General features: G+C 37.0%; 1 protein-coding gene across 7 annotated transcripts in view; it reads right to left on the bottom strand.

Annotated features, from left to right (window-relative positions):
- Positions 1-27,175, bottom strand: part of LRRC4C (leucine rich repeat containing 4C) — a 1,200,301-nt gene that overhangs the window by 181,764 nt on the left and 991,362 nt on the right. For all 7 annotated transcript variants that reach the window (XM_019470147.2, XM_053899824.1, XM_019470145.2 and 4 more), the window contains one exon: positions 9,441-9,538. The gene's annotated coding sequence lies outside the window, so the exon portion shown is untranslated. The remainder of the gene's footprint in view (positions 1-9,440; positions 9,539-27,175) is intronic.

The raw sequence follows: 27,175 nt of genomic DNA, 5'->3' as shown, positions 1-27,175 counted from the left end.
AGTGGCTTGGAATGAACTGGAGGCGGGAACATCAGGCCAGAAGGAGGGCAGGGGAGCACGAGGAAACATTTGGGGATGATGCGTAAGTTTACTATTCTGATTAGATTATCTTGACTGCGTGATGGTTTTACAATGTTATACATGTCAAAACTTATGAAATTATACACTTGAAATGTGTTCAGTTTATTGTATACCAATTATACCTTATCTATGGGGAAAAATGAAAGTGAAGAAAGAAAACATACAAATACATGCAAGGGGAGGGAATCCGGGCACAGGAACTGCTTCCGTGTGCTCAGAACACAGAGATATAAGGGCAAAGGAAGACTGTCGAAAGCATGTGAATAGCAAAGCAGTTGAAAGGGCAGAATTCTGAAACTAGGCTTCCTGAGCCTAACTCTGTCATTTACTAACTGTGTGACTGGAAGATTAGCTTTCTCTCTGCTTGCTCATTAAAAAAAAAAAAAAAAAAAAAAGGAATAAAAATACAACCAGCATAAGAATGTTGTTTTGAGAGTTCAACAGAGATGCAAAGTTAACATATGTAAAATGTTTGCCACATGCAAATATGACATGGTTATAATAATGTTGGCCATTCCCACGATGATTATTTGTTTAACAGTTTCATTGAAATAGAATCCACCTACCATACAAATAAGTCATCTGAACATAAAAATCAAAGGTTTTCAGTAGACTAAAAACTGTGCAACCACACCACAGTCTCATTTAGAACATTTTGTCATCTCAAAAAGAAACTCCTTATGCCATTAGTGGCCATTCCCCATCCCCCTCATCCTGCCTTAGTCAACCACTAATCTACTTTCTGTCTCTATAGATTTGCTTATTCTATATTCATATTGATATGGACTTATATGTGTATCATATTCAACATTTAATATAAGTGGAATCATATATGTGATTCTTTTGTGTCTGGTTTCTTTCATTGATCATAATGTTTTCAAGGTTCATCCATGTCATAGGATATCCTGGTATTCATTCATTTTTATTACCAAATGATACTCTGTTATTTGGATACACCACATTTTAGTGCAGGACAGAATATTTTTGTCTGAGGAGGAAACAGAAGAAAGAGCAGAGGTGTAATCCTAATGGCTGTACAGCAACCTACAAGTGGTGAGGAATTGTTTTTGACCAGATAAGGGAAAGGGTGGCTGTAAAAGAAGCTGAGAATTTCATGGGCACAGGCCGAATACTGATCTACTTCCTTAGGCCTAGCCCCACCTGGGCTCTGAGGAAAAAGAGATGACGCATTCTGTACAGAGGCAATTTACTGCAGAAGAATTCCTTTCTCACTAGTCCTGTTAGCTTGGGCAAGTCATTTACATCCTTGAATTATCAGTTCCCTCCAAAACTCTCCTCACCCCTCCACTCATCCCCTCCAGCCCTGGGTTTACTTCACTGAAGTCTGCGAGGATCATATGTTAATGAAGGTAAAAGTATCTAAATAACGGGAACATTTTTTAAGTGCAAAAGTAATTCAATACTACATTGTTCTAGAGGCATTTTGAAATGTTTTCTGATGACCAAAATATCCTATAGGGATCTTTGAATTTCTTTGGAATTAATAGGTAAATAAAGAGCAAATAGGAACCCCAGATAGCCATTGTGGTTTGCTTAAAATGGGACCTAAATAAACTCAGATGCCCTGGCAGGTAGGACTCAACCCTGTCCATCACTGTACTGTACTGTCTGCCATAATTTTTAGGATACGGTAATGTCTCAATACACTTGTTTTATTGAAGCAAAAAACAAATTGCATCAGTCAGTGCACACATCACTTTTATGTCATATTCGTAATAAAACTGCAAAGAGGTATTATTGATAATAATCTAGCTTACATTTACTGAGCATGTACTATGTGCCAGTGTGCTAAGTTCTTTACATGCAGTGATGCACAGTAAACTTCCTTTCATAAATAACCTGGAGGCAAGAGAAGTTAAGTGCTTTTTTCAAGTTTAAAAAGTAATTTGCAAAGCAGGGACTTTAACCCTGTTTGATCTAAGGCCTAAGCCTTTAAAAATGGTTTTGGCTTACTTTTATTTATTACAATGAAGTGCAATAGTTACACATCATTTCATATACAAAGACTTTAGATTTCAAATGAAGGACCTGAAGGGGATCTTTTGTTTCTAAGACTAATTTTGTTTCTAAGACTTCACTTGGAAATACTCTGAAAAAACATGGGACACCTGGGTGGCTCAGTCGGTTAAGCATCCAACTTCAACTCAGGTCATGATCTTCGGTCCATGAGTTTGAGCCCTGGGTCAGGCTCTGTGCTTATATAGCTCAGAGCCTGGAATCTGTTTCAGATCCTGTGTCTCCCTCTCTGTCTGCTCCTCCTCCACTCACAGTCTGGCTCCCCCTCTCTTTCAGAAATAAATAAACATTTAAAAATTAAAAAAAAAGAAATACTCTGAAAAGATATACACATCAAGTCTGATATTTGATTCCTACCTGGGGGTTTTACCTGAGCTGTTTCCTAATTCAAATTATACTCTTTCATGATGCTGAGGACTCTTCAGATTCTCTGTGAAATTATCTCTGCCAAAATAGAAAATGTTTCCACATTCTGTGCCACAATACTTTATTCTTTTTTTCCCCAAAACTTTTCAAAACTCAACTCATCCATGAAATCTTCTGCGATCGAGGTGGAAGCCACCCAGACATTCTGTTAATATCTTCAGTGTGATTGATATTTCCCTCCTGCAGTGTGGTAAGATAGCATATGCGTATATGTGGGCAAGCATATATATCTTTATGTTAATGTGCATCTGTTCCTCTCGTCTCTACCATATACTATTAAGATATTAAGATCCTGGGGTCTGTCCTTGCTTCCCTCCACAGAAGAGAACATTTATTCACCTGGGTAACCCCAGTGCTCAGCTCTCTGGCATGATGTACATGTTCAATAAACATTTATTGAATGAGTGAGTGAGCGCTCAATGATAACAGTGACAACCTCGAAGGGAAATCTCTCCTCGCACACAGAGAAAATAAGATCACGTACAAATATAACTGCAAATAGCTTGCCTTCTCGGGTATTTTAGTTTTAAGCATTCTCAGCTGAAATGTGCTGTAGAATGGCTGAGACTTAGCAGGTAATTTTCATTTCACCTCTGTTTCCAAATGGTTACCACTTACCAAATACAGCATGCTTAAGAGTGTGCTTTCCCCCCTTCAGGTACAATATTCTGGTACAGTGCTGGATTCTTTCAGATGTCTTTCCCTTTTAAAGCTATGGAGTTCACTCATATATTGCTATTTATCATGGCTGTGCAAAAGAAGAAAACTAAGGAAGAACAACGAGGTTCTAATTCACCAACTGCCCTCTTCTGTTACAAAAAGAATATCTGAAAAATCAAAATTCTGAGTCCTGGGTGCCTTTTGCTTGGTTACATCTGATGTCAGTATTTTCAAAGGATTACTGTTACGTTAAACAATAGTCATCCACAAACACTAGAATGTGTCCTGTTCTACAAGAGTCAGGAGAGCTGCCAACAATTACAATTGGAATAATACTGCCTAGATTTTAATCCCATACCCATCTTCTTTCTTTCTTCTTCTTTTTTTTTAAGTTTATTTATTAATTTTGAAAGGGAGAAAGTGCACGTGAGTGAGTGAGCAGGGGCAGGGCAGAGAGAGAGGGGAAGAGAAAATCCCAAGTGGGCTCCACACCATCAGCGTGGGGCCCAATGCGGGGCTTGAACTCACGAACCATGAGATCATGACCTGGGTCTGACACTTAACCAACTAAGTCACCCAGGCGACCCTCCTTTCTATTTGAATGACTTTGACCAAGTTAGTTAACTCCTCTTTAACTTTGAAAGGAAGGTAGAAAGGGTGTTGTGAAGATTCACTGAGATAATTTCTGCAAAGAGGCTTAGGTCTAGTCATATGCACAGGAAGCCCTTCCTCCTTTATTTTTACTTGCCATTTTTATCAAGATGGTTAACTAAGTAGACTGGGGTAAATAGACTCCTCCAGAACAGACCCATTCAAAACCTCTTCAAGGGATTCCCAATGTTTCATGACACCAACACAGATCCATCCAAGAATGCTAAGTGAAAAGCAATTTCCAAGGAATCTACAGCTGAAAGACTGGGCTGCTCCTGTCTTAGCCTTGGGTGCTAAGGACTCATTCTTCACCTCAGGGATACTAACTGTTCCATGAAAGCAGTGTGGTGGTGGTTTCAACATCCCAGGGAAAGGGGTAGGGTCGACAGTCTAGGTGAAAGAGTAGGGGACTTCGCCTGAAGGGTATTTACTTGAGCATTTAGTTGCTTACAGAGATTGGACTTTGGTTATATAAGGGCTAAAGCATTGCCTTTGCACCTCCCCTGAACACTTTCTTCTGCACTTTACAGGATTGTAGAATTGTGAGTCTGTCATGCAGTCCTTCTGCCAGTCATGCACTCCTTTCACTGAGCCCCCAAACACCTAGCACGACAGTAGTAATCGTGGCTTCACTTTGTTACTGAGCAACATGCATAGTGTGTATTATTGCCTTCCCCTTATAACCATCTCCAATGTCTCTTTTTAATCTCTGGCTCTGGGAATTATATCTGGCATTCTTCTTGTTTAGTCCTATTTGTAAACGATCAACTGTGTCGTTTATATTAGTTTTCACCCTGCTTCCCCTTGCTTTTTAGCATATTGCTAGAGGTCACAGTCCTCATAACAACAGGCAAGGGATATTGTCACTGTTATAAACCAGGACAATAGGAGTCATAGTTCAGCCTCATTCCCGGGAAAACATGGTAGGTCCACAGATTGACCTCCTACTCAGGCCTCCTTCTGGTGTGAAAACAATATGGATTATAAAAAGATAGTGTGTGTACGTGTCTTTTAATGGATGTAAAGGGTCATTTCTTACCCTTTGAAAATCTTTTCCTTTCGTTTACAATTTATTTTTTCAATTTGTTTTCCGTGTCTATTTCTTCAGAAAATATATGAAAAGAATAAGTCAAAATCTCATCACTCAGATATTTCTATACATATCCATGCATTATATAAATACATAATATATAAATTGCTGGTAACACACATAATTTGCTATAATCAGATTTTTTAAATTAATAATATAAATAATATCTCCATGTCTATACATTTGGGGCAACAGCATCATCACTAATGACTGTATAGTGTCTTATTATATCATTAGGACATATTACAACAAGTCCTTTATTGCCATATATATAGGTTGTTTCTGATATTTACAATGCTCTAATGATTGTGCATGTACAATGTCTTAACCCATTTGGCCACTGATTTCTTTAGGATGAATATTAGAAAAGGAAATGTTAGGGACAGTCTATTAAAGACTTTTGATAGAATGCCCTATTGGTCTCTGCAAGGGTTACACCAAGTAACTCTCTCAATAACATTTTATAAAAATGCTCTTTGTTTATACTCTTGCCATCACTGGGTGTTTTAATTCAGTTTTCAATTTAAAGGCCAAGGAGGAGACATCTCATATCCTTAGATGTATGGTATAAGAATTTGTTAACTAGGGCCTGAGTCATGACAATGTGGGCATGCTTTTTCTATTACCAAGAACTCTATGAATCAGATCTAATAACTATTTCAGTCACTACCAATACAGCCACGTTTCAGAGACAACCCAAACTGGAAAAAGCTATATTTTTTTTATCAAAAAATTCCCATGGATGTGATAATAGCAAATATCCTTTTAGTTGTTTTTAGATTGAGGCAATAATATTGTTTCATTTGAAATTACGTATCTCATTTTAGACGTTGGAGGATCTAATTTATAGATATGTTTCCAGGAATAAATGGAACTCTATTTGTTCCTAAATAAAAATGTCAATCATAAAGGAACAGTCACTGCAACTTAACCGCATAGATGTCTAGTTTTTGTATATGAATCACAAACCTGACAAGACTATTTGAAGCCTGTTACAATCTGTTGCTCTGTCCATTTAACCACCTTTATAGAAGACAATAATTCTCAGTCCTTCTATGAGCAAGCAGAAGTCAGAAACAGACTTAAATGCTGATAGGGCCAATTCCTATTAAGATAAAAATTCCAAATGCGACAAAAGTCTGCATGCCAGTACTTATACACAACATAAGGGAAGAGCTGTGATAGTTAATCCAAGGGGTAGTTATATTTTCTGATCTCCCCTAAGATTTTAATATATTTTTGCAAAAGGTTCTTGGAATATTTCCCTGATGATACAAACTCTTCTTTAGAACCTGTTATCCAATCATTTTACTAACTGGTTTAAATGTGATTAGAAAGTTGACAAATCTCAAGGAAAAATTAAAGTTAGGCTGTTTTCACTATCATCTAATTTTATTATGCTGTGGTTTTTTGGTGCCCAGAAACCAAATAGCCTTGAACTTCTGAGGTCATAATGTTTAGGATAGGTCTACCAGGGATGGACAAGCTTTCTCTTTAGTTACCTGTGATTTTATTTTTCATTTCTGTCTCCTAATATGCTAAATGAATGATATTATTAAGGTTTTGGGGATATGAGAAAAAGGAAAAAAAAACTCATTGACTCATTCTAAACTAGAAGGACAAACATGTATATTTTAGAAAATAGTCTCATCAATTTATAATGAATCTAATTATCCATTCAAATAATTTATTTCAATGAACATTTGTTAACATCAGCAATGAGCACATCTTTGGTTGTACTTAATCTGGAGGAAATCTTAGGTCTTAAACTCTGGGTCCTAAATTAGGATTTTTCATTTGTCCCTTTCTGCAGCAGGTAACCCTACTGACCTAGGACCACTTTATCCCTCCCTAAAGGTCTTTGTTTTGTGAAGGATTTTTAGGTTTGGCTTCCCCAGGGAAGCCCCAGTATTTCTATTTCCTTACTGTTTCTCTTCTCTTTTTCAGTATATTTTTGTTTATTTGTTTTGGGGGACTAGTCCCTTTACTGAATGGCTTTTACTTTCCCCAGGATATAATTATAGCTGGGTATCTAATCTGGCATCTCAGCAGAAGGAAGCCATGGCTCCAAATTGTAGGGCTGAAAACAGATTACACGCATGGCCTCATTTCTATCCAATTCATACCTCACTGACAACAGCAGACACGTCAAACAAGTTCCTCAACATGTGCATTTATGGTCATGCTTCCTGACTTCCAAACCTTTAGGCACTGAAATGTCGTTGGACCACTCTACATGTCCCTTCTTGAGATCACCTTCTCAATGACTAAATTTTCCTTCCCATTTGTCTTCTGTGGTTTCTTTAGTTCAAGCATGGTTTTAGATACCCATTGTCAAGATTACAACACTAGGCTGTGTTTCTTTGTTTTTTTGTTTTTGTTTTTTTGGTTAAATATAGCTGGCAGAATATTTTAAATCAAAAGGGCTCCCATTCCACACTTGAATGGGATGGAGGGAGAAACCAGGCTCCTCCTTTAAATATCAGAAGTCCGTATTCCCTGTAGGAGCAGAGGTTTGATGACAAGGGATAGCCCTTCCTTTCAGAGTGAATATAAGATAGGATCAGGACCTTTATAGATTTAATCATACTTTCATAATAACTTACAGAAGTATAAGTTTTGAGTGTCAAATTTAGTTAACCCTCCTTGTTATTCTTTTTTTATTCATTAAAAATTTAATGTTTATTTTTGGGAGGTGGGGAGCGCAAGTCGGGGAAGGGCAGAGAGGGAGACACAAAATCCAAAGCAAGCAGGCTCTGGTCCCTGGGCTGTCAGCACAGAGCCCAACACAGGGCTTGAACCCACAAACTGCAAGATCATGACCTGAGCCGAAGTCAAAGGCTTAACCGACTGAGCCACCTGGACACCCCAACATTCCTTATCATTCTTTAAGGATATATGAAAGAGAACTTTGCTAATAATCAGCTTTCTAAATGTCAGTGAACCCCTTACATTTTTCTGGGTTACTCATGTTAATAGATGATACACCATGTATTCCATGAAGTGTTGAGTATCAACTAATATCAAATATAGACTCCTCTTTCATGATGATACCTTATCTCATTTTTGATGATTAATTCTTCCCCATGATATGTATTCATGGTGTATTGGTAAATCCAGATGACTGTCCTTCCATTAGAGGAGACAAAGTTGCTCTAATCCATTATATTTTTTCCTTGGCTAATCCTTAGCTAGTATAGCTAAAGGGCAAAGATATCACCAAAATCAGACTAACTCAAATGACCAAAAGAAATCAAATTTTTTCTTGCATGATCTTGAATCTCAGATGAAGAAACATAAATATAAATGAAATAGCATTTCTTCATTCTAGAGGCATCATCCAGTTGAAAGTATTAAGTGGATCCCATGACCAAGAATGTCTACAGATGGTTGGCTTTGTTCAAAATCCTTTACCAGGTTTATTATTTTACTCTTACATTCAAGCTTATAGTTCTTTTTCTATTCTTTTAATAAGTTCCATTTTTTGGTTTTATTTTTACCAACACATAAAGCCAAGTAACATTGATGATTCATTAAGTTACAATTATAAATTCTCACTGAGATAAGCACCCTGAGGAGTTACCTAAGCTCACTTACTTCCTAAACTGTTCCTTCCACACCTTCTTTAAAGAATAATTTAATAGTATGCTTGAAAAATCAAACATTATCTAGTAGGCTTTATTTATGAACTAAAACCATTAATGCAGATGTCTACCATATACTTATCTGCTTTATGACAATACAGACAACACGCCCATTGAGATTCTGAAAACACGTGACTTCTAACAAACCATTGGCAACAATTCTTCCTTGAATCTGGTTTGAATATCCTTAAAGCAGGAGAGATCAGAGTGCTGTGGTTGTCTTCATCACCCAGGAGAAATTGTCTTGGTGTGCTACTAGTTTAATAAAGTCCTGATGCAACTTCTAATGGACCCTTCTTCTGTTTTACAGGTCACTCCTATTCTTCAGTGGTATGAGGGAAGAATATTTATTCTCTTTTCTTATTTTTTTTTCCATCTGAAGAAAATTCCACCATAGAAAGCCTCTTAGCTTCTTTTTATTCCATTTATTTACTCTCTCCTCTCCTTGGTCATTAGAGTTGTTTATTTGTCTGGTGAACTCAGGAGCAAGACTTTGTCACTTATCATTTAACCTATTCTATTCACCTGTATCTTTAGTGCAGGCTAACTTATATCTGCTACTTCATGCTGGAAATTTAATGGCCAGGCTGCCATATCAGAGGAGCCTGCTGTGGCCCAGCACTTCCTGGGCCTGGATGAGTGAATCTATCTAACTCTTGGATTCAATGTTACAGAGTCTATTTTAGCCAAGCATTGAAACAGCATCCTTAGATATTATCTGCATTATTAATAAAAGTGGCATCCATCTTTCCATTTGCCTGTTCTTTTGACTTCTTAAACCTCACTTTGTTTTGAACTTGGGCAGCTAGAATGGAAGCCCCGAGAGAATAGATTAGTAGCTTGGAACTTACCTTATCAAAATTTCTCCAACAGGTCCTGATCTTCCTGAGAAAACCCAAAGAATTTAAAGAAGTGCTCGGGATTTCGGCAGATGATGTTTATTTTACACCTGGAGTGAGACAACACAGATATATTTTTAAACCATGTTATATGAATGAGAACAAATTTAGGGTAGACATTCCTGCCTGCCAAACTCACCCAATAGAATGAATTGATGAAATATTCCTCTAACATAAACACATAGATATAGACATATATATATACACATATATACACACATATATATAGGTACATATATGGGTCTATATATAATACATATATATGTGTATGATACATATGCATTATATATATATGTATACATATAGTTGCATATATATAGTTGTATATATATAGTTTGTTTAGTGTACCCATCCTAGATTTGTTAGTCTTCTTTTGTCAATATTCATTGCATTGTATTATTGAAATGTGCCATAGGCTCTTTTTTTAATTATGAAATTTATTGTCAAATTGGTTTCCATACATAGGCTTTTTATCTATAGGTACCTTTTTGAACATATATTTGAGAGACTTCTTGTTCTTACCTCATCCTTCTGTCATGAGTTCCAACTATACAGATAATTATTACTTTATTTCAAACCTAATGGTCAAATGAACATAGAAAACTATAAAATATACACTGTAATTTACAGATTTCTCAGTTTGATATAGCAACAAGAAAATGAGTAAATATAGGCACTGAATTGAGAACTGGAACTAGATTCAATTAATAATCCTGCCATAATTAGCCAGTTAATTTTGGGTGTCCAAACATCACTAGGTCTTAATCACTTCACATAAAAAAATAAGGGCTTTGTACAAAATTGCTACTGAGGCCCCTTCCATCTTTTAAATTCTGTGATAACTTTTCTTCTAAAGATGTGGTTTGGTGTCGATAGAATGGTTAGAGAGAGTTTGCAGTAACAAAACTATCATGCTAGAAAAAACCTGAATTTTTATAAATTTATCATATGTTCCTAATTGCTAGCTTCAATCTTTGCTGGACAATTAGTTACTTATAGTTAAATGATACTAAGGTGACTGTAGTCAATTACTTTCAGGTTCATCTATTGATTTTGTAAAAAAATCAATTGTATATCTCAGGGAGCTGAATAAAATTTTATTTTTAACTCCTAGGATTCATGATACATTGGCACCTTATGACCATTGGTTTACTTTCTGTCTGTCTTTCTGCTGCCCTAATATTGAGGGGAAGAAGCTGGAAAAGTATGGCAAGTTGTAAGCTGTTTTACAGAGTTTGTCATTATACCATGACTTGCCCACACCCTCAGGTACTTCCCAAAGGGGAGAAATGTCTCTTGGTGAAATAGCCATACCTAATTGGTGTTTCATATGTCATTGTTTTGCAAAAAACAAAGCAATTTTTAAAATTGGGAACTGAGTGATAGCTGAAATTACCACTTACAAAGATAATTTAAAAACTAAACCATGAGCTCTTTTGGTTATTAGAACAATGGAGACTCATATAAACCTGTACCAGATTTCTGACATGGATAAGCTACCTACATTATTTTACAGATAAACCTCATAATCACCCTATAAAAATTTTGAAGTAGGAGCTTAATTTTGTAAGTGAAGAAACTGAGGCATGAGTCAGTTTCCCAGAAAGAGGTAAAAGGTGGCCAAGTTAGCAGGTCTGTGTGATTCCAGAGTAGTCCTCCTTCCTATCCCATATATCTTGATATTACAAAGCTTGTTGGCCACACTAGGCCAGTAAATACTCCATTTCAACAGGTTCTCTTAGGCCTGTTATTTATGTGAGCCTCTGAATGCACTGGTTAATGTAATTTTGATATAGGAAGGCCTTGTCTGATTTTTCCCCAGGACTATGATTTTTGTATTTCATTTCTACGTTCAGGGGAATAAAATGCCTTATCCATCTTTTAGCCTGAGTTTTCTGCCTGATATTTAGCATGTTTCAAAGACATGTGTTGATAGCAGGATGCTTACTTTCTATCTTTGTACAGAAAACTGAGCTAGGTGGGGCTGCCTGCAGGGGCAGAGGCATTGGATGCAAGAAAGCATCGTGGTGGGTGGTTGTAAAAAGAACTGGGCAGAGGGTTTGTTGATCAGAACAAAGTGAATCATTATACAAAGTCATAGAATGTGGGGCTGGAAGAAGCTTCACAAACCAATTAATTCAAATTTCACAGTGTTTAGTTGAAAGAAGTAAGAAACAAGGTGTCCACAAATTAGAAACCGGGTTTCTGGATATCACCCACCCACCCAGCTTCTCAGTAGTATAATGGAATCCTCAACTGTATGCTTATATGCATCTCTTAAAAACAGAATGCACTGTTCTAGGTTTATATGTGTCTGTAGCATTGTGTGGTTTGAGACCCAAAATGCTTAGTGGTTATGAGAAAGACCATGGGGTCAGACCACCCTGAGTCCTAGGGCAAGCAACATCACTCTTTCTGCTTGTGGAATTTTAGGAAAGGCTTAATCTCTCCACGGGACAGTTTCTTAATCCTTAAAACAGGGTAATGAGAGTAGCCACGTCTCTGTACTGCTTTAGGGATCACATGAGCACTTTACAAATAAAAATAAATAAATAATAAATATATAATATTTATATTATATATATTTTATATATATAATAAATATATAATATTTATATTATATCCCCGGCAGGGGAGGGGTAGAGAGAAAGGGGAGAGAGAGAATCCCAAGCAGGCTCCACACTGTCCCAAGCAGAGCCCGACACAGGGCTCAAATTCACAAACCATGAGATCGTGACCTGAGCCAAAATCAAAAGACGAATGCTTAAATGACTGAGCCACCCAGGTGCCCCATGAGCACTTTTTATAAAACACTTTGCATCAAGGTCCAGCACAGAGTAAGTAAGCATATACAAAAATTTCCAGTTATCAATCTCATCACTCATTACAGTGAGCCTAACATAATGAGACATTCTTTGAAAATTGTGTTTTCCTTTTAAGGAAACATAAATCCCAATGAAAGAAGACTCTGGATGAAATCTAACAGACTAGAGTGAAATTGCCAGCATGGTCATAAAGACTAGGTTTCTCCTCAGTGACATGGGAAAGATACTAATCTCTATACATATTTGAAGTTATATGTGTATTACTGTGAAAGAAGAGATTCAGAAATTGATCTTTTTGCTCAAGACTGTCCAAATCAATTGCACTCAAAGGCAGAAGTTCTCATAGCTTCTCATAGCTAGAACTTGTAACTAAAACAAAGGATTTTACACAATAAAAAGAGAGTGAAAAATAGAAAGCCTCACTTTTTTTCTTAATCGTAAGCTGATGTGAAGGGATGTCCTTTTGGATTCTGCTGTTAGAAAGCTCAGTTATGCAATATTCATACAAAAATAGTTCTAAATCAATACAACATATTTTACATTTACATTAACATTTAAATTAATGAGAAGCTTAATGTGAATTATGGAGCTTTAGATGTTTAGGACTAGGTCCCTTCTTGCCAACTTGGAACAGAGTCTATTGACTCACCTTCTCAGTCTTATAAACAGCTTCCAGACTTTGTGTATTTTCAGTGCCAGAGGATTTTCAGGCTGGTGAAAGATGCCATATTGACATCACCAGGGAATGAAGTTGGCCCTATTCATTAAATATGTAAAATGCCTCCAGCAATGACACACACCTTCCCTGAAGGGTAGTTTGCCATAGATGGTTGTCAGTCCTGAGAAGGCTCTGGGATCAGCACTTACTGCTCCACCTTTCTTTTCCCTCATTAAAATGATCCGACAAATATTTCTCGAACACCTACTATGGACACAGAACTGTGCTAAAACAACACAGATTCTACTTCAAGGAACTCATCTTGTATTGAAGGATACAGTCACATATATAAACAATTATAGAATAATATCACATGTTCTATAATGAAAGAAGATACATACTGGGTGCAGTGAGAGACACCTGAATAAGACTGGAGGAGAATCAAGAATGGCTTCTGAAGAAACGAGGCTTGAAAGAGAAGTAGGCATTAGTCAATCAAAGCAAAGCCGAAATCTCACCATTCAGAGAGGAGAGCCTATACATAAGACTACATCTTTGCTTAAATAAACAAGAAGTTTTAACTGATTAGTGTGAGAGGTGGCTTAAGGGTGTGTGCGTGTGTGTGTGTGTGTGTGTGTGTGTGTGCACATAAATGTTTGGGTGTAACAAATTAGCATGCATGGTTAGATGGTCAGGGACAAGTTTATGAGCGATAGATATCACATGCTAGCTTTAAGAGCTTGGGTACCATCCTTAAAATGGTGCAGGTGAAGAAATTCTGATGTAGTCTGTTTGTTTGTTTGTTTGTTTTAATAATTCTTATCGTATAGAGAAGTTTCAGGTTCACAGCAAAACTGAACAGGAAATAAAGAGAAATGTATCTCCTATCCCTACACATGCCAAACGTCTCCCACTATGGATATCCCACACTACAATGGTACATTTGTTACAATTAATCAACCTACATGGACATATCATTATCACCCAAATTTCATAGTTCACATTAGAATTCACTCTTTTTGTTGTAAAGTCTATGAAGTTTGACAAATGTATACTGAAGTACCACTGCATATTCAGACAGAGTAGTTTTGTTGCCCTAAAAATTTTCTTCACTATACCTATTCATTCTCCCCTCCCCTACCCCCTGGAAACCATTAGTCTTTTTACTGTCTCCATAGTTTTGCCTTTTCCAAAATGTTATATAATTGGATTTATAGAATACATAAACTTTTCAGATTGGCTTCTTTCACTTAAAAATATGCATTTAAGTTTCCTTCATATCTTTGTATGGCTTGATAGCTTATCTCTTTTTGGTGCTGAATGATATTTCATTGTCTGGATTTACCACAATTTATCCATTCACTTACAGAAGGACATCTTGGTTGCTTTCAAGTTTGGTTGCTTATGAATTAAACTGCTATAAACATCTGTGTGTCGGTTTTTGGGTGGATCTAAGTTTTCACTTCTTTGGGTAAATACCACCTGATGCAATTGCTGAACCACATGATAAAAGTATGATTTAGTTTTGTAAGAAACTACCAAACTGTCTTCCAAACTGGCTGTACCATTTTGCACTCTTACTAGCAATAAATGGGAGTTTCTATGGTTCCACATCCCCGCCAGCATCTAGTGTTGCCAGTGTTTTCAATTTTGGTCATTCTTTTAGGTGTAGTGGTATCTCCTTATTGTTTTAATTTGCGTTTCCCTGATGACGTATGATGGGGAGCATCTTTTCATATGTTTGTCATCTGTATATCTTCCTTTTTAAATTTTTTTTTAATGTTTATTCATTTTTGAGAGACAGAGACAGAGCACGAGCGGAGGAGGAGCAAAGAAAGGGAGGGAAACACAGAATGTGAACAGGCTCCAGGCTCTGAGCCATCAGCACAGAGCCTGATATGGGGCTAGAAATCACTGACCACGAGATCATGACCTGAGCTGAAGTCACACACCCATCCGACTGAACTACCCAGATGCCCCTTGTCATGTGTATATCTTCTTTGATAAGGCTTATGTTTAATGGGGTGTTTTCTTACTGTTGAATTTTGAAAGTTCTTTTGTATTTTATATATTTTATATACTAACTTATATTTTATATTTTATATACTAACTTATTATCAGATGTGATTTTTGCAAATATTTTCTCCCAATTTGTGGCCTGTTGCCTCATTCTCTCAACAGTGTCTTTCCTGGAGCTGAAAATTTTAATTTGAATGAAGTTCAGCCTATCATTTATTTCATTCATAGATCGTGCCTTTGGTTCCTTGTGTAAAAAGTCACTGCCATATCTACTGTCATCTCAGATTTCTCATATGTTATCCTCTGGGAGTTTTAAAGTTTTGCATTTTACATTTAGGACTATGATACATTTGGAACTAATTTTTGTGAAGGGTGCCAGGTCTTTGTCTAGATTCTTTTCTTTTTCTTTTCTTCCTTTTTCTCTTTTTCTTTTTGTTTCTTTTTTTTTTCCTTGCATGTAGATGTCCAGTTGTTCCACCACAATTTGTTGAAAAGACTACATTTTCTCCATTGTATTGCCTTTTTTCCTTTGTCAAAGTTCAGTTGACTATATTTATGTGGGTCTATATCTGAGCTCTCTATTCTGTTATTCTCTGTTTCTATTCTATTCTGAGTTCTCTATTCTCTATTTTATTTGTTTATTCTTTCACCAATATGTCATGGTCTTGATTAGTGTAGCTTTATAGTAAGTATTGAGATTGAGTAGTGTCAGTTCTCCGACTTTGTTTTTCTCCATCGACACTGTGTTGGCTATTCCATGTCTTCTGCCATTTCACATAAACTTGAGAATCAGTTGGGAATTTCCAAACTTGCTGGGAGTTTCATTGGAATTTTTATTTATTTTTTTTATCCTTATCTATTCTTGATAGAGAGAGAGGGTGTGAGCGGGTGGGGCGGGGGCAGAGAGAGAGGGAGACACAGATCCAAAGCAGGCTCCAGGCTCTGGCTGTCAGACAGTTTGAGCCTGGTGCGGGGCTCAAACTCACAAACCACGAGATCATGACCTGAGCTGAAGTCAGACGCTCACCAGACTTAGCCACCCAGGGGCCTTGGAATTGCAGTGAATTTATAGATCTGATTGGGAAGAGCTGACATCTTGACAATATTGAGCCTTTCTTTCAATATTGAATATCTGTCCCTTTGTTCAGTTCTTCTTTGATAACTTTGATCAGGGATTTTTAGTTTTCTTCATATAGATTTTGCACATATTTTGTTAGATTTATACCTAACTATATCATTTTTGTAATATGTGGTTAATTATAAATTCCATTTGTTCATTGCTGGTATATGGGGAAAAGATTGAGTTTTGTGTATTAGCCTTGTATTTTGCAACCTTGCTCTTACCACTTATTAGTGAAAGCTCCTAGAAAGGAGCTTTTTGATTCTTTCAGATCTTCTAATAAATAAAGTCCTCTGCAAAGAAAGTTTTCTTTCTTTCTTCCCAATCATTATATCTTTCATTTCATTTTCTTGTCTTATTGAATTGCCTATAATTCTGATTTAAGAAATATCACTCTGGGGGCGCCTGGGTGGCGCAGTCGGTTAAGCGTCTGACTTCAGCCAGGTCACGATCTCGCGGTCCGTGAGTTCGAGCCCCGCGTCAGGCTCGGGGCTGATGGCTCGGAGCCTGGAGCCTGTTTCCGGTTCTGTGTCTCCCTCTCTCTCTGCCCCTCCCCCGTTCATGCTCTGTCTCTCTCTCTGTCCCAAAAATAAATTTAAAAAGTTGAAAAAAAAATTAAAAAAAAAAAAAGAAATATTACTCGGGCAATATTATGAAGAATAGATGAAATCTGAGGAGTGCTTTCTCCATAACATTGTCAGATGTTAAAATATGCCATAGTAAACCCCTGATGGAGTTCTTGTGATATCAGACGTAACTCACAGGTGGTGGAGAATGTCATAGATTCAGTAAATCCAGTCCTTATGGTTTCCCTTTTGACAGTGGATTGATATGGGTCAATGAGAGAAACATAATTAGCAATGCTGTACCTGTATTCTACTACCCTAATTCAGTTTTGCAAAAACATATTAAGTACCAACTATGTAACAGGAAAAGTATTACATCCTGTGATGGAATGATAAAACAGACAGCATGGTGCTTGCCCTCAAGAAATTTATATTTTGGTGGAAGGTGAGAAAGAACATTAAGTAAATAAAAAATGCTTAGTGATATGGTAAAAACTATTAAAAATAAACAGGATATTGTGATAGTCATTAGTGTGGGGTTAGTCACTGTTGCTTTAACTGTAAAGCGGGTGAACTCTGGACTGGAACTCGCTAGATTCAAATCCCAGCTCTGCTAATTCCCATTATGTCATCAAGATCCTGTGCCTCAATTTCACCATCTGCAAAATAAAGATAAGTATTCCACTTCATAGGGTTGTTCTGAGGATTAAGTGAGATAATAAATGTACATTAAGTAGCCTAGTACATGGCACATGGAAGTGGTCAACATTATTACCTATTATTATAGTTGTGGTTACTATTATTACTTTGTGCTTACTATCACTATTCTTTGGATAGCTTGGCAAAGGAAGCCCTCCTCAAAAGGGTAATTTTGGGCTTAGGCCTGAAGAATGAGAAGGAGCCTACCATGTGAAGAGCTTTAGGAAGGATGTTTACATAAATTTCTAGATAGAACCAGCAACAAGTGAAAAATTCCTGAAATAATGTTAAAATTATTAGGGTACATAGAATGATTTCACGTAAGTTCCAGCTTCTTAGGCTTTGACTCCAGGAAAGAAGAGATAACATGTCTCAATCAAACACCCATAATCCAGAGGTCATCTGCTAGAATCATGTAAGAAAAGTCACACTCCAGCAATAGCTACCAAGACTTTAGTCCTTCTGTTAACCAACACCAGGTGATCTGATACTTGAAAATACTAAACTGGTATTTGTTGGCAAATAAATATGTTGGTACTTGGCATTATGAATAATAGAAATGGGCCTTTATTGATAAAATTAAAGGTATTTATTATTATTGTTGATAAAAATTATGATATGTGAAATTGACCTATATATTTTTGAGATAATCCTCATATTTATTTTAACACAGTTTAAGACTCTAATGGGGCATGAAGCTTATATCCTTAGGTTAAGGGAGATACCCCAGGCTTGATCCATAAATGGTTCTCTGTCCAGGCATGAGTTAGAATAACATTTCATTTGCTGATCCAACTTCAAAGGTATACTAATTCTTTAGTATACCTTTAGTATACCTTTATATTCTTTATATTCTATATATTCTTTATATTCTTTAGTATACCTTTAGTATACCAACTTCAAAGGTATACTAATCCAACTTCAAAGGTATACTAGAGCATCCTCTAGAATGCTCTCTGCTGAAAGGTGACATTCAGAGCACTTCAAAGAACAAAAAGATATAACTTTGTTGCACTTTTAGAAGAGGTTGTTGTTGAAACTATTTTGTGTTTATTCACTAATGCAAGCATGTATGTCTAAAAAATATGTGTTTGGCAAAATTATTTCAGTGGCTTTGCTTTACTATTACATAATACTGAGGGGATCACTAACCTTCACCTAGTTCAGGCTTCTTTCCCTATTATTATCTACATATAGTGCCTATGTGTTTTGCAGAACCAATTCAGCTTAGATTAATTTGCAACACTTTCCATGTTCAAGGAGCAAACAGGAAACTGCTGGGTCTTGAGTGCTCTAAGAAAGATACTGTAAGATACTGGAATCAGAGAGGTAGGCAAGAAACAAAGAATACAGGGATTTGTAGCTCCTGATAACATTTTTGGATTTAATTTTTAGTTTAATAGACATTCTCTAAGATATTGGAAGAGAGTATCACTGATCTGCTTTGCATTTTTAAAAGATTACATAAACCAATGTGTGGAGAATGAATTGTGAGGGTTGAATGCAGGGAGGAAAGTTGAGGAATAGTACAGAAATCCAGGCAAGAGTGATGGAGACTCACACCCAGTGTGAGAAATGTATATGAAAAATGTGAAAGGACTTAGAAATGTATTTTAGAAGAAATCCCATTAAGATTTGCTTGTGGATTGGAAGTGCAAAATATAAGACTTCTAGGTTTGGGGCAGCTGTTGGAAAACCTTCCATGCTGAATGTGGCTGTTGGAGAAGGTCTGTGTTGGAGGGCTGAGGTTCAGTCTTACAGCTATGGGGTGCCTCTGGCAATGGCTGGAGGAAGAAATGTTACAATGTTATAAGAAATAGCAGAGGAAGCCTGTTGATTTCCCCACGGATTCCCACATAAAGTTGCTGATTCCCACAGTTGGCCTTTCAACAGAGACTACCTGTGGAGGGCACATGTGAGATGCCTTGTTCATATAATGAATCCAATTTTCCATGAATAAATAGGAAGATCCAAATGGGACATCTCAGTGTTTCAGATTTCTTTCAAATTCACTGTGTCTTGCTGTTTGCTTGTAGAAAATGAACTACCATGAAGAGGATCTCCATCTTTGTCATCATCAAGAAGATAATTTTAATCAAAACTATGGGGCTTCACAATAATTATTGACTCTTAGTGCATGGAATATATTTTCATAGTCATTGATTTAGTCAGTCAATCCATCTGTCAGTCAGCAATTCACTTGATAAATATTTACTAGAAAATAGCCTTACACTGGGCTAGGTATTAGAGATGACTCTTATATAACACTGCTGTTGCCTGTACAGCTCTTAGATGTTTAGTCTATCAAACACAAACAAAAAATATTCCAAGCTCAGTTCAGGAAATTGACTTCAATGCACTCTATGTTGACTCTGGGACAATTGCAAAAATGAAGGAATAAAGCAATAAACCAATAATAAAGTTGATTGCTTTTATGTTTGATCTATGAAAACTTTACATCTTTTAGAAATTCAGATTTTATTCTCATTTTATACTTCCAATTTCTAGTTGTGAATGTACTAGAGATTTTTTTTAAAGAGTGGTATCAGTCATTATATATAAATAATCGTGATCTTTATACATGTTAACAGACACATAATATAGATACATAGGTATTTATCCAAAGGATACAAAAATGCTGATTCAAAAGGGCACATGCGCCCCAATGTTTACAGCAGCACTATCAACTATAGCCAAATTATGGAAAGAGCCCAATGTCCCTCGACTGACAAATGGATAAAGAAGATGTGGTATGTATACACAATGTAATATTACTTAGCAATCAAAAAGAAGGAAATCTCGCCATTTGCAACAACATGGATGGAACTAGAATGCATTATGCTAGGCAAAATAAGTCAGAGAAAATTAAATATCGTATGTTTTCACTCATATGTAGAATTTAAGAAACAAAACAGATCAACATAGGGGAAGGGAAGGAAAAATAAAATAAAAAGAGAGAGGGAGGCAAACCATAAGAGAGTCTTAAATACAGAGAACAAACTGAGGGCTGCTGGCAGGGTGTCGGGTGGGGGGATGGGCTAATTGGGTGATGGGCATTAAGGAGGGCAGTTGTTGGGATGAGCACTGGGTGTTATATGTAAGTGATGAATCACTAAATTCTACTCCTGAAACTATCACCACACTATATGTTAACTAGCTTGGATTTAAATAAAAATATTTAAAAAAAATAGACACAAAGGTTTGTAGATGACTCAGATTGAAATATTTTCACATATACTTTAAAATAATTTAGTTTGCATAGGAAGAACTAAAGGGAGGACATTTACACCCACACATGATATTTTAGTTTCCCATGGCCTGGAAGCTTTGAAAAGAGACCTCTCAACATTCTGTACCACAGTATTTTTACCTAAAGTGGGGTTCATACTATGTAGCCGCTTTAAAACATTATTTTTTAAAATTATCTTTTTTAATTTTTTTAATGTTTATTCATTTTTTGAGAGAGGAAGAGAGAGCGAGAGTGGGGAGGGGCAGAGAGAGAGGGAGACACAGAATCTGAAGCGGGGTCCAGGCTCTGAGCTGTCAGCACAGAGCCCGACGTGGGGCTTGAACCCACGAACCGTAAGATCATGACCTGAGCTGAAGTCAGACGCTCAACTGACTGAGCCACCCAGGCGCCCCCAAAATTAATTTATTTTTAAATTTTATTTACTTATTTTGAGAGAGAGAGAGAGAGAGAGGCAGAGAGAGAGGGAGAGAGAGAATCTTTGTGCTGACAGCACAGAGCCTGATGTGGGGCTCGAACAAACTGTAAGATTCTGATCTGAGCTGGAATCAAGAGTCAGATGCTTAACCAACTGAGCCAACCAGGTGCCCCTAAAATATTTGTACTTAACATGGGAATCAGAAGTCTGGTGTCCAGAAAGTCTTCTATGCCTTTTGATTTTTATCACAAAATAAACAGAGCAAATAATTGGTATTATGTGAAGTGAAAAGGTTGAGAAAGTGAGAGGTGAATTGCCAGAAATAACATATTCATAACATTATCAGTTCAATGATATGGTACAAAAAATCCACATTGCGGGTTTTTTGTTTTTGTTTTTTTTTTTGGTCTTTAGCCGTTGGACACAACTGAAGTTGTTGACAAGTTTCATGCATATATAACATCATGTTATCGTATTTCCTCTTCTACTTCTCCAAGGCAGGCAATAACAGTTAACTTGAAATAACTCTCATTGGATCAACATTTAACAATTGAGATACAGGACATTTCCTAGGGATTTATGACTAGAATGGAAAAATTATTCATCTCAGGGATTCCTGGGTGGTATCACTTTTTATTTGACTTTTTTCCCAGAGAGTAATAACCATGATGATGATTTCTTTCATAAATTAAAAACAAGAGAGAAACGACAGCCATTCAGAAACAGAATAACTTATGGGGCTATTTAGCTTTTGTAGAGTTCAGAAGACGAGTAGTTTTGGTTTAGACACTTCATGAGTGTAAAAGAGGTAATAGCAGGGAAACCCTCAAAATTTTCTGAACTAAATAGTGCTTCTTTTCATTGAGAGATCTTAATGTATTTTAAGATTTTTCGATGCCACTTTCATAACTCAAAAAGAACAAACCCTGCCATAAACAGAAGTCTATTTGTCAGTGAGGAAAACTTGAGACCTCTCTGATAAGGCACAAGGTAAACTTAGTGAAAGGAAATTGTGGGTGAGTGCTTAAATGGTACTTTTTATAAGTGGGACTGATTCTGTGCTCATATGCTCTGCTCTCATTATGTATTCTGCTAATAGCACAAGGACGCGAGAACAACAGTTCTGCAAGAGCCGGGTGCAACATTAAGATTTAATTAAACCTTGTTTTACTTGGGCAAGCTAGCCATGCAGCAATGTCACGGGAGAACAGCAGCCAGTACTGCGTTGACTAGCCGCAAAACGATGCAGAGCTGAATGCCAGGGCACCTGCTTAATGTAAACAAGACGAGGGGAGCCACCGGAGCCCTGCTGTGAACTGAAACCAAATCACGTGAGCCATGCTCAAAGGATAGGAGGGTGTGGAGTCTGTCTGCTGGAAGAACAGACCTGGAGGGCACTGGCCAGGAATCAGGCTTGCTGGTCGTTCTGGAAAGTGCAATTACTACTGTTTCCCGTGCCTCAAGGCATGGAAAGAGAACCAAACATGGTAATGTTAGGAGATGCAGTTTCAGCTTAACACAAAAAGTGACTAGGCCACAAAACATCCAAGGGTGGAAGAGACTGCCTTTAAAGGTAGTGAGTTTATTGTTCATTTGAGTATTCAAGTAGAGGCTGCACGGCTCCTTGGTAGTTACTTTCTTGGCATACTGTTATTCTCCAAATCCAATAAGCTATACCATTTTGGTATTATTTTAATGAAAAAGAGGCAGTTGCGTTATGAATATATATGAATTGCAGTTGCTTATGTGGTAGAGTTTAAGATCAGATTGCTAGCGTTAGCCCAAGTGCCATAACATATAAATTAACACTGGAGAAACAGTATTCTGATGAAGCTTTCTCTACATATGTGGCCTTTCAAAATTGAATACTGTTCATTCTAGCAGTGATTTGTTTCCTTGGACTGCCATAACACAGTACAGGCTTCCTCCACTATCTGAAAGTAGAGTGTTCTCTTTTAAAATATTTTTAATGTTTTATTTATTTTTGAGAGTGAGAAAGACAAAGTATGGATGCGGGAGGGGCAGAGAGAGAGGGAGACACAGAATCTGAAACATGCTCCAGGCTCTGAACCGTCAGCACGAAGCCTGACGTGGGGCTCAATCTTGTGAACCACGAGATCATGACCTGAACTAAAGCTGGACGCTTCACCGACTGAGCCACCCAGGTGCCCCCGGAAGTGGAGTGTTCTAATGTTCTAGTGTTCTAAGCAGAGTGTTCTAATCTTTTGGAAACTGAAATGGCGTAAAGTGAAGAAGTGATTACCATTAATTTGTAAGGATTTTTTTTTTTTTGGATTCTCACATAAAAAACATAAATAATCTCTCTTAGGCTTTTCTGATACCTTAGGACACGTCTTGCTATTTTGCTAATGGATGCGCAAGATAAATTGAAACAAGCACAAATGCTCACAGACACAGTTCAAAGCTACGGTCGCTTGATGCTGAGGTGCTGAGAACTACTGTCATTTTTGGCCTTTTTTCATAAAAGCAAATATCCTCTTCAGATTCCTTTTGGTTAGCAAAAACAGGTACTAAGGGCTTTTATACAAGCAGCATGGCATTATGTGAACTTTCAAAAAAGCAAGGGATACCTATACCACAATTGGGGTGACTTAAAACAACAGAAATTTATTCCCTCACACGGCTGGAAGCCCGAAGTTCAAAATCCAGATGTGGGGAATGATATCGGAAAATGGACAAATAAAATGTCCCTTTCACACAAGTCCCCTCCTTCCCCCGCTCTCAGCAACAGATCTGGTATCTATGCACAGACAAAAGTGCCTTCATGGGAACTCTGAGATCCAGGTAGGAGACTATGAAACTTTGGTGAAATCCAAGACTGAGGAGAGCTGATCAGGCTTTAAACCAGGCAGCTGAGTCCCTGACCACAGCCCTGGCCACTGAAACACAAACAGTTCTGGACTCCAGATAACTCAAGTACAGGACCCATCTGGCTTTGGGTTTATCACTAGCAGCATATGCCAAGAGACCTGAGAGGAGTCATGCCTGTCCATGCATCACATACTAGACCTATAGACCTTGATCTTGGCTGTGGACCCTAAAGTGGCCCACAAACCAGTCCCTCTTGGCCATAATCTGGGAGCCCCTGGAGTTAAGTCCAGCAAATTTGGTCAGATTGTACATTCTAAAAGAGCCATGTAATGTGCTCTAGCCCATCCCAGCCACAGGTAAATAAAATAAAAGTCATCCACATTGGAAAGAAAGAAGTAAAACTGTGTCTTTGCTGATGATATAATTTATACATAAAAGAATCCTAAAGATTCCACCCAAAAGCTGTTAGAATTAATAAATGAATTCAGTAAAGTTTCAGGATACAAAATCAACATACAAAAATCAGTTACATTTCTATATTGTAACAGTGGAGTCCCTAAAAAATAAAGGAAATAATCTATTTACAATAGCATAAAAATAATAAAATACTCAGGAATAAATTTAACGAAGGAGTTGAAAGATTTGTACACTGGAAACTATTATACAATGATGAAAACAATTGCAGAAGATGCAAATAAATGGAAAGATATCATATAATTGTTGACCAGAAGAATTTATATTGTTAAAATGATGGGGCACCTGGGTGGCTCAGTCAGTTGAGTGTCCCACTTCGGCTCAGGTCATGATCTCATGGTTTGTGAGTTTGAGCCCTGCATCAGGCTCTGTGCTCACAACTCAGAGCCTGGAGCTTGCTTCAGACTCTGTGTCTCCCTTTCTCTGCCCCTCCCCTGCTCATGCTCTGTACCTCTCTCTCAAAAATAAATAAACATTAAAAAAATTTTTTATACTAGACATATGCCAGTATACTAGGCATATATTAGATTCAAAGCCATCCACAGATTTTAGTGTAATCCTTATCAAGTTTTAACGGAATTTTTTGCAAAAATTTTAAAATAACTTAAAATTAGTATGGAAGTACAAAAGACCCTAAATAGCCAAAGCAATCTTGAGAAAGAAGAACAAAGCTGGAGGAATCCCACTTCCTAACTTCATTTTTTTTAATTTAAAAAAAGTTTGTAAGGTTATTTATTTATTTTGAGAGAGACAGAGGCAGTGTGAGTGGGGGAGGGGCAGAGGGAGTGGGAAAGAAAGAATCCCAAGCAGGTTCTGAGCTGTCAGTGCAGAGTCTGACGCATGGCTTGAACCCACAAAACTGTGAGATCATGACCTGAGCTGAAACCAAGTCAGATGCTTAACCCACTGAGCCACTCAGGAGCCACTCCCGACCCCTACTTCCTAATTTCAAAAGGTACTTCAAAGCTCTATTAACTAAAACAACATGGTAATCTCATAAAAAGCAGATACATAGACCAATGGAACAGAATAGAGAGCCCAGAAATAAAACTATGCATATGTGGTCAACTACTACTTGACAAGGCAGTCATGAATGCTCAGTAGAAAAAAGACTTTTCAATAAATAGTGCTGGGAAAACTGGATATGCACATGCAAAAGAGTGAAACTGAACCCCTATCTTACACCAATCACAAAAATTAACTTGAAATGGATTTTAAATTAAAGCATAATAACTGAAACCATAAAATTTCAGAAGAACATACAGGGAAAAATCCCTCGATGTTGGTCTTGGCAACAATATTTTGGATTTGACACCAAAAGCAAAAAAGTGGGACACACAAACAAGTGGAAATAATCAAAGTAAAAAGTTTCTGTGCAGCAAAAGAAACACTCAACAGAATGAAGACCCAACCTATTGAATGGGAGAAAATATTTGCAAACCATATATGAGATAAGGGGCTAATATCTAAAATATGTAAGGATCTCCTGCAACTCAAGAGGAAAAAGCAAATAATAGAGTTAAAAAATTGTCAAAGAAAACTGAATAGACATTTTTCCAAAGAAGACACACAAGTAGCCAACAGATACATGAAAAGATACTTAACATCACTACTCATCAGGGAAATGCAAATCAAAATCATAATATGATATCATTGCACACCTGTTTGAGTGGCAATTATCAAAAAGGAAGAGACAACAGTGCTGGGGAGGATGTGGAATAAAGAGAACCTTTGTGCATGGTTGTAGGAACTTATGGTATGGTGCAACCACTATGGAAAACAGTATGGAGTTTTCTAAAAAGATAAAAAAATAGAATTACTGTACAATTTATCAATTGTATTTCTGAGTATATATATGAAGGGAATTGAATCAGGATCTCAAAAAGATATCTGTATCTCCATGTTCATTATAAATATTGTAGCACTATTCACAATAGGCAAGACATTGAAACAACCTAAATGTCATGAGTGGAATGAATGGTGAATTGGAGAAAGATAATGTGATGATGTGAAAGATATCTATATCTATATTTATATCTATATCTAAATGTCTATATCACATTACACATATTACACACATATACACACATATACACGGATATACACATATATTTATATACATGTATGCACATATACATGCATATACACACACAATTGAATACTATTCAGCAATGAGAAAGAATAAAACTCTTGCCATCTGCAACAACATGGATGGGCCTTTAGCACATGATGCTGAATGAAATAAGTCAGGCAGAGAAAGACAAATGTTGTATGATCTGACTTATATGGGAAATCTAAAAAAAAAAAAAAAAAAACCTCTTAGAAACAGAGTAGAATGGAGGTTACCATGGGTTAAGGGGTAGGGAAAATGGGGAGATACCGGGAAAAGGGTATCAAACTTCCAGTTATAAGATGAATAAGTTCTGAGGATCTAATGGACGGAATGGAGACTATAGTTAATATACTGTATTATATACTTGAAAGTTGCTAAAAGAGTATATTTTTTAAAAAAATTATGATTATTTATTTATTTTTTGAGAGAGAAAGAGAGAGCATGAGAGAACATGCACAAGCCAAGCAGGGGCAGAGAGAGGATGAGAGAAATCCTAAGTAGGCTCCACGCTGTGAGCTCAGAGCCCCATGCAAGGCTTGAACTCACAAACTGTGAGATCATGATATGAGCTGAAACCAAGAGTGGGACACTTAACCGCTTAAATGACCGAGCCACCCAGGCACACCAAGAGAGTAGGTAGATCTTAAATGTTTTCACTACACACAAAAATTACAATTATGTGAGATGATGGATGTGTTAATTAACCTTATTTTGGC

Source organism: Panthera pardus, unplaced genomic scaffold (assembly GCF_024362965.1).
Source record: "Panthera pardus isolate Hobbes unplaced genomic scaffold, ASM2436296v1 HiC_scaffold_12, whole genome shotgun sequence".
In the NCBI taxonomy this organism is placed as follows: Eukaryota; Metazoa; Chordata; class Mammalia; order Carnivora; family Felidae; genus Panthera; species Panthera pardus.
The sequence above is the reverse complement of the archived record's forward strand: the minus strand, read 5'-3'. Positions and strand labels throughout refer to the sequence as shown.